This window comes from Chelmon rostratus, chromosome 5 (genome assembly GCF_017976325.1).
Source record: "Chelmon rostratus isolate fCheRos1 chromosome 5, fCheRos1.pri, whole genome shotgun sequence".
NCBI classification, from domain to species: Eukaryota; Metazoa; Chordata; class Actinopteri; order Chaetodontiformes; family Chaetodontidae; genus Chelmon; species Chelmon rostratus.
In genome coordinates, this window is record NC_055662.1 from 21606805 (window position 1) to 21616362 (window position 9558).

At 43.0% G+C, this 9558-nt stretch overlaps 1 protein-coding gene across 1 annotated transcript in view; it reads right to left on the reverse strand.

Annotated features, from left to right (window-relative positions):
* The window catches only part of coro1ca (coronin, actin binding protein, 1Ca), a 31965-nt gene extending 27973 nt beyond the window's left edge, over positions 1–3992 (reverse strand). Inside the window, exon 1 of the mRNA XM_041936550.1 lies at positions 3868–3992. The gene's annotated coding sequence lies outside the window, so the exon portion shown is untranslated. The remainder of the gene's footprint in view (positions 1–3867) is intronic.
* Between the last annotated feature and the right edge of the window lie 5566 nt (positions 3993–9558).

Genomic DNA, 9558 nt, shown 5'->3' on the forward strand with positions numbered 1-9558 from the left:
CAGATTCCAGCTACATTCCAGTGCTTTTTGCAACAATGAGATAAGGTGCTGTTTTTTCACCTCTCTTCAACCATGTGACCATGCAGTCTTTGCTCCGCTCGATTTAAACACTGGAGCACAATACATTATGCACCAGTGTTTCAAGGAATGCTGTTGTATTCTTTTACACTTGGGAGAGGAAATGAGATTTGCAGACACATGAACAATGTGGCTCAAGGTCCAAGTCAGAGCTAGGTAACACATAAACAGTACCAATTACCAGCTCCAATCAAATTTCCCAAACTAGGTAAAGGTTATGTACATGTATCAACAGCATGTAGCATGTCAGACATTTACAGATTGACTACAGGCTTCAATGTCACAAGTAAAATTGAGGTTTTGCCAACTTCCTCATTCCAAAACAGACTCCTTAAAGTCAGACATAGGAAACAGAAAATGACTGTATGTTTAGTGTGACACTGACCATGCCTTAAACTGCACTCTCACATAAGCCTCCTTCCTGACTCTCCGTCGATGTCTCTGCTGTGAGACTTAAAAGACTAACTCCTAAACTTCTTATCCTACTTAAAAGTCTAGATTTATAAGAAATCCTATAAAACCACTCAAAACAGGAAAGCTAGTTTTTATGAGTGTGTGTAGGGTTACTTTTGTATTGCCAACACAACAGCTTGCACCTCTCCTATCAGGTGATCAACAGAACATACGCCAGAAAAAGAGGACAAATGCAAAAACCCTGCCTACTGCTCAATTTTTTGAACCCCTAATATTACAGCCTGAGAGTACAAAGCATGTCCCTTCCTCTTCCTGATCAGCTACTTCCCCCTCCCCCAATGAGCAATGCACAAACCACTGCTCCATTTCAACAGATGTTGTCAGCTGTGGTGGGAAAGACCAGAGGAAGAAATAGTATAAGTCTGTGTGCATCTGCTGGAATTGCTAAGCTACAAAGCATTAGAAAAGTAAAAGAGGAGGTTGGTCAAAAATTTTTGACTGAGATTCCAAGCAAACTTATTTCTAAAAAACACAGATACAAAAGAAAAGAAATCCTATAGTTTAGTCTATGTAAAACAAATGCACGCAGACATCTAACAAGCAGAGATAAACAACAATTTAAATCTATATATTTAACATACTTAATTGTGTCTTTTTAAATGAGGAACGTCCACTGCCAGTGGGCTGTGTCTGTTTTCTACTGTGTAAGCAATTAACAGCACAGATTTAGGCATGTGATCCTCTTTATCACCAGGCTGGTCCAAACAAACAAACACACTAATATGTCAAGTAGGTGGCTGGTTAATGAGATGTTTCTTCCCGCCTGTCCTCAGAAAAAAACAGCTGGACATTTTTTGTGAAAAAATACATTTGTAGCACATTAAACCTGTGATGTAAATCATATATCAGTTGAATTTTCAAGTTGTGGCTTGTCATTCTGAAAATGTGGGCTGAGATAATATCTTGCACAGGCAGGACTGGACACAAACTGACGTACGTCAGACATGTTAAAAGAATGCAATCTTTGAGTCCGAACTGTTGACCAAATATTTAGCTTCTTTAACATGAAGCTTATTATTCCAACAGACTGATATGAGAACCAACTGCAACAGAGGAGATATCAAAATATTACGAAGTTACTTTCGATCTAATGTACACATTCCCTTGTCCACAAAACAAAGCCTGCACTTCTTAACAATTTCAGCACCATCATGAACACTGACTTGACATGACTGGCAGTGAACAGCTTCCATCAACACTGATGAAATAAATGTAATGGATATATTGGATACTGTATAGAAATTTAATGATCTTCCTCAAACCAACTCACAACGTTAAAAATGCATTTGAGACTTCACTACAGCCCACACCAGCAAGCCTTGCTGCAGCTCATAGGGTCCAACACTCCCTCACATCTCATGCTTAGTTTCCCTCTGCTTCCTGACCCACATCCTCTCTCAGCCCAGCCATAGTAAGGCACGCTATGCACTTCTAAAGACCTTGTACTGCAGCACGTCCAGCAGAGGCTGATGCGTCTGGAATGGTTAACAAGCCCAAACACAGCTGTAGTATCATTGACTGTTGACCCTGGGGTCGCTCTGTCAGCCTTCACCTGCTCTGCATCCCGCAGCAGGTCTCGGCCAGGGAGACTCCTGCAACTCAAAAGCTGATTTCACACGGAAGCTGAGTAACCTAGTTCAAGACAGGGACAATGTATTCAAATCATGCTGCCCTTTCGGCACACTAACCACAGTCATTACAAATCAAACTGCCCCATTGTCATAAGCAAGAAAATGAGCCAGTGGTGGCTTTCAGATAGAGGGGTCACACAAAGGACTACTTGGGTCAACACCCAGCCACTACGGCTCGACTGGAGAGACTATTTACGACTGCCAAGTGAGGAGGAGAGCGTCCTACCACCATCAATTTTGGTACGGTTTTCAATATATTGTTCTTCTAGAATGGTATTGGTATTTGAGAATCACATTACTCACAGCTCTGAGGCAGACCCAAGTCAAATTTTAAGGGTGAGCATAATTCATAATTCTTATGACCGCGACTGAAAGAACTACTCAATTGATTGATTGGAGGAGGGGACAGGAAATAAATGAATTGATTGCTTCAGTCATTTTTGCAACCAAAACTGCCAAATAGTCTTTTTTTTCTGTTTTGTGTCATTATCAGATTTGAACCAATGTTTGAAGAGATCAGAATAATAATAGTAACAATAATAAACTTTAGTTGCAGCCCTTATGACACAATCCAAGATTACATCTTCCTCTCAGGGCATTCAAACACAAATTAATTACAACACATGTGGTCTGGTTCTGGAAACTTTAAATAAAATATGAAGGTAGATCAGCATTTGAATACAAGCAACACTCTTTAGTAAATAATGAACCCGATCTTAATTTGCATTGAACATTATTAAACCAAACCTTTACTTTGTTGTAAAAGGGGCATAATTAAAAACAGCTGTCAACATAATACTGATGGACTCAGCAATACAGTCAGGTGCAGCTCCACGATATTTCTGTCTGTCACTGACTATAGCTAAAACTAGAGGAGGCTGATCTCATTATCTGCACAGATTCTGCATAATTTCATACCAACGGCTCTCCACGTGTTATGGACAAACAAGCAGAGCCTGCGGAGGGACACAGGGATTATGAATTTGGGTAACATTTCCAGTTGTTAGCCTGGATGCAGCAACTACTTATATGCTATGACCCTTTTCCATTCATCTTCCACACCACTGTGTTAGTAGGTCAAATCTGAACCTGGCATCTGAATGAATATCGCGGATATTGGATTTAAAGAGGTAAGTTTGACAAAAAAAAAAAAGAAAAAAATCGTCTCTGGAATCGTCTCTGGAAATGAAAGAGTTACATATGGGATATTTTATTATGCCTGGTGCCTATTGTCCAGTTTGAATAGTCCATATTAACAATCAGGATGCCAAGGGCCAGGGCGCGGTTGTTGCTGCCTGCACCTCCGTGTATGTGGATCCACGGAGATAAGTTTTCCTGCCGCACTATGGTTAGCTACCCCACCCCGCTCAATAACGTACAACAGCACATTTCATGTCGTGAATTATCCTCCCAACACCAGATGGAACAAAAACCTTGATTGAAAACAGCAATGTCTCCGTTTATCGCCAAGAAACTTTTTGGCATTGTCAGTTAACCGCCGCTGAAGGCTAGCGCTAGCTAAAAAACACTTCCCATTCTACAGAGTATCCCGATTCATTTTAGCTAGCGCATGCACTTTCCCGACAGGGTGGCTGTAGCTGGACAAACGAAGACCGCTGCAACCGGTTAAAGGGGGGGAAAGGGCGTAACAGAGACTAAACAATCACCAGAATCTATAGCCTACCTTCTGAGAGGAAAATGAAAGTATTCCGGAAAGCCGAATGATATAACACAGCCCAACGCGTATCCCACTGGAGTCCACCCTCTACCGGAGCCGCTGCTGAGCTGACACCACTCGCTCTGTGTGCTCTTTCCCCACTCTGACGCTAGCTCCGCCCCCTCCTTAGGCTTGGCGAGCCCGGTGTGGATCATCTACTTTTGACGGACAGCTCCGCCAGCCAATCAATGCAACGTTTTTGAAAACGGGGGGACTGAACATACGCCTCCTTTCTTCAGGTTCCCCGTTCGAGAAAATCACCATCAATAGTGAGTTTATGGTGGTCGTCTGGCATTTTCATCTTCATTCATCTTTCATACACAAGTGCACCCTATTCACTCACCTGACAACATTTAGGAACTAAATTGACCCAGGGGGGCATAATATATGAAAAAAGATCAGGGTGAGACAATAATGATGAGTAAAATAGGATAAAATAGGTAGCGTTTGTATTTGCAGTTGAGAGTGAATGGGGGTAAAATATGGATTCTGAATATTAGGATAGAAACAGTGTTTCTGACTGAATGGTTCAGTGTGAGAAAGTAATTCTATGCAGAATGCGTCCAATGTCCATGAATTAAAAAGCATTATATACAGTTTGTGATAGACAATGGAACAATGGCACATGTTTGTACAATATTACTGTTCTAGTTATCATGTCATGATATTAAAAATATATTCAAGGAACACAGTGTACTACAAATGTTTTACAGCACCACAAGATGGCATTATTTCACAAATCCAGAATGATGGAGACTTTATGCAGAAGAAAACAGCTGTATTCCATCATCCAGTCTATTTTTTCCTCACACTCCTTCAGTCTTTTAGATGAGGGCTGATGCAAGTGTTTGTGGTGAATCTAGCAGCCCAAATTCTCCTGGTTCACAGACCAGGAAAGCAATTTTATTGGTTAATTGTCTTTTGAATGACAAATGACTCACTGATTAATTTACCTGCTATCCTTTTATCCCCTGTGTGTTCCTCCCTATCCACATTTTCTACACATTTGATACTATAGTATATAAATGGCAGTAAGCTAGATTTTATCCTTACCTTTTCTCATTGATGGCTTCCTCTCGACTGCCTTGTCTGGGGATTTCTGAGCTGAGTCGAAAGCCGCCTTCATCTGTGCCACCTTCACAGACTGGCCCTGCTCATCAGACTTGACTTCAGCGGGCTTTGGCCAGTCCTGGTGCTGCAGCTTTTCATGCAGTTGAATGGTCTCCTTTATGAGTTCTGAGACAGGCCTAGATTTGGGAGTGGTTTGGGATTTATCCCTCATTGAGACACTGTCATCACTCTCTTTGACAAGTTTTCTGTCAGGTTGGTCTGCCGTCATGTTTCCTGCATTGAGTGTCATAAGAAGATCCTGCTTAATGCCTGCTGTGACCTGGTGGCTTTCCTCTGATGTAACTGTGCCGGCTGCAACCAAAACGGAGCCAGTGTCCACAGCTGGTGCAGCAGTGTCCTCAGTGGAGGTCTTCACCTTCTTCCTCCTCACAGATGGATCATCTGAGCATGCAGAGCCTGATAACTGCAGATCAGCTTTTCTCTCACTGTCACTCCTTTTTAGTAGAGCTGGTCTTACAGTACTGGTATCTGTCTTCTCAGTGGCAAGTAAATGGTCAGGGTCCACAATTTGCCCATCACTCTTTGTGGGTGGAGACTTTGCATGAGACAGTGAGGAAGGTGCAGATTCCTCAGCAATCACACCACTCACCTCACATGACCTGCTTTCATGTGAAACAGCTGATTGTGAGTTGTCTGAGGACGGGTTGTTTGAGGGACTCACATTTGGCTTTATCTCCATATCCTCCTTGGCTGAAGCATCTGTCGGGTTGATGTTCTTTGAACTCTGACAATCAGCTTTGGTACAATGTGTGTTTGTGAGTGAGCTCTCACACATAGTATTTCCCATCACTCCAGGCTGACAACAAACTTCATCTGAGGTGTCAGCCATGTCTCTCTGTTTCATGACCATTCTCTTAATGTGATGATCTTTGGCTGCAAGGTTTTCTTTCCGTGGTTTCTCTTTCAACCCCTCCATGTCACATACTGATGTATTTACGTCTGACTGATCGAGTTTATCAGTGGGTAGCTCTGCTGCTGCACTGTCAAGGACCCTCTTTGCAGTAACATCCGTGGCATCTTTGTCATTTATGTCAACCTCTTTTATTTCTGAAAGAGCTGGGCTTGTCTCCTTTCTGTTTCTCTTCAGTAGCCTCTCCAAAATAGAACTGGGCTCAGTGGGAGAGGCTGGATTTGATGCTGAATTCGAGCCTATCTTTTGATTTGCAGTTGCTTCACTTGCGTCCATCTGTTGATAAGGCCTCAATGACTCCCTTTGATCATCAGTATCAATGACCTTTGGTTCTGTTGAAGAGTAGTCATTCAAACCTGGCTTCATCTCACACGATAGCGTTTCCTTTTTTGTGTTATTCTCTGTTTTCTGCTTTGTAGGTCTGCAGTGAATGGTATCACTCATGTCTGATAAAGACTCTTTCTGCAGCCTGTTTTTCAAAGGATGTTGGGGTTGAGCTGTGGGCAGTCCCTTCCTCTCACTCAAGCGGCCCACTGTTCCTGCACAGAGTTTAATATCTTCACCAGCAACGTCAGCCATGATGGTGTCATTCTGATCCTGTTGAACAGACAGTAGCAACTCACTTCCTGCGTGAGTTCCACATCTGCTCGTCTTCATCAGCACAGAGTCCTCTTCTGTGTTTCCAAGTAAGTTTGCATCCTCCGAGGTAACAGCAAGGCCAAACGTTTCACATGAAACTCCAACAGGGAAGCTTTCATCTCGACTCTCCTCGTCCTGATAGTCCATCTTGATCTTTGAGGAAGTGTGAAGCTCCTCCTCAGTCTTCTTATCTTTCTTGATTTGATTGTACACCTTGTATGCTCTGGCTCTCTCCTCAAATCTAGTACAACTCTTTTGGTTCTCGTCTGTCTCCTGTGGAACCACAGAAGCGGTCCTGCCTCCTTCTCCTCCTCCTCCTCCTCCCTCCTTTCCTGCGGCCCCTCCCTGTCTCACCTCCCTTGCAGCGAAAGGACTCACCCACAAATTTATGTGCTTCTCGGTAGAAGGTGTTGTTGGCTCCTGGCCGGGGCTCCCATCCAACTCCTGAACGTCTGGCTCTCCTGAATTTTCCCTGGTGTTACCAGCCTCCTCCTCACAGAAGCTTCCTCCCCCCATGACATCACCTGTATGACTGCCTGCATCTCCAGAGTTGGGGCATGGCCTTGTCTCCTCCAATCCTTCACTGATGGCCTGTTCTCCCCCTTCCAGTTTATCCTGGTTCTGTCCCATACTGATCTGTAGAGAAAGACATGGTGTTAAACTCACAACAAATGACCCTCCCAAAGCCATGTGCCCAGATTCTTGTGCCTGCTGACCATGATTGATCAGTGCTCTACCACAGCCTCTGTTATTCTGAGCATCTCCACTCACATTTCCTGTTTGAATATTACACTGAAACCTGGAAGTTGCTGAACAGAGGAGGAGAAGACACCCGGGATCTGTCCACACATTAGAAATGGTTTCAGTCTTTGCAAGAGACCGTGTAGCAAACAACTCATGGTCACACAGGAGCGATTTTCATGGAAGTGGTGAATTGGAGTATCTTATGACCTTAACTGCTATAGTATCCCCTCTGTTGGCTTATTCATGCACTTGTGTTGTCAACAGTTGCTCAACTTTAAGTCAAATTACAGTCACAAGATTTTGCATCAATCTGACTGAATTTGAATCCATTGTTTTGGACTGATGCGTGATTCAGCAGAACCACTGGAGCACTATTATCCTCCTCTCCTACACTTTCTGTAATGGTGCATTTTCACTCATACAAACTGAATGGATTATTTGAATTTAGGACATAAAGCCTCATCTTTAGACTAACAATGCTGATATATAAAATATGTGATCACTGGTTTGGGTTAATCAGCATCACAGCAGATAGGAACAGCAGCAACACTGAGTCTGACAGATTGATTAATCCCTCTCTGTCAGTACTGAAGGTTCGCAAAGTCTTGTGACAGTCTGTCAGCAATCATTTTCTCCACTCTTTGCATTTCATTTTGAAAGCCAGCTTGTTTTTTTCATACTTCTACTTGTCAGGATTTTTTACTGGTTTGGTTTCATGTGACCCGATTAATTGACTAGGCGCCAGTAAATCCGTTTTGTGTGTGTGTGTGTGTTCCCACATGTTGCATGTATAAGGAAAGCATGGTAAAATCTGTTAATGCAATTAATCTAACTTTTTTTTATAAGTTTTGTATTAATTAAGCTTCTCTCGGGAACATTATGCTGCTGCTGACTGCAGTTATAGCTTTTATAATAATGATGTTGACGGCTACCATGATGATTAATAGTCATAAAGTAATACTAGTAGCAGCGGGAGGAGGTGATAGCTAACAAGAAAGCAGGGTGAGGCAAAACCAGAATCATCATGTTGCAGAGACAAGCTTTTCCATGCAATTGTCTAATTGTTTAATGAGTTTTCATCCACCAAACTGCAGCAGTAAGCAGAGAACATGGTGGGGCATAATGAACAATGGTCTGGACCATGAGTCTGTTTCCTGTCTGTGGCCTCATCCCCCTCTCTGTGACAACATATGACTGCCGTTGTCTTATCATCTGACAGGCCTGCTCACTGGCCTGACACATGGCTGAGGGAGCTAATGTTATCACCCTGCAATGGTGGCATTGCTGTGCTGCAACACCGAGGGAGAGAGCAGAAATGCATGAGGATGTCAATAGAACAAGTTGCAGAACAGACTTTTCTCCTCCTCCAGAGTTTGTGGACTGTGGATTAGAATCAGGTTCTCAGTGGAATTTGCATTAATTGATTATCCTCCACCTACTCTCAGTCAGAGTGGGGAACCCCTTCACCTAAGGCAGTCAGTCCCTGTTAACAACTGCTCTATTATCCTGTCTCATCCTCCCTGAATGCTCAAAGCTGATCACTTGATCACCATGTGCTCTGCTGCGTCAACATATTCAGACAGGAATTCAAAACCAGTAAGCCAGGAACCTCTTACAAGTCTCAGCTTCTGGAAAACAGACAACTTATCGCTTTTTAGCAGCTATGAGCTCGGATTAGTATGACACAACAAGGTGGGCACAGTCCTGGGTCATAACAGCGCCCTGATCTTCCAATGAGATGCATGCAATATTGATCTCTTATGTTGAGGCTGACACTTACCAGTAAGATGTCCTAGCCGAGTCGATCGCTCTCTCTCAGGACCGACAGAGTGCTCTTTGTTGGTTGTTTGGTGATGCTCAGTCCTCCCTCAAATGCACAAGCAATGGGAGCCTTATATTATGCATCCATGTGATGTCACAGAGCATTTGACTAACACAATCAGGGGAACTTGCAGCTTTGCTTGTTGCTGTCTTGAGAAACCTTGGAGAAGCTAACTGTAATTTCTCCATCTCTTCGTTTAGTTTATGTTGATTCAGGTTTGTGGAGAATGTGTTTTGACCCTGAGCTTAGATTTCAGGTACGTAAGAGCTGACTTTTTCACCTCCTATCCAAGTGGAAGGCAAGGGAATAAAAGTGGATGTTATGGTCAGTCACCAGTACAGATCCTGACAGTAAGAGTCAATATAAGGAATGGCCTAATTTTTTCTTTTCCTTACACAACACTGTTTGCATA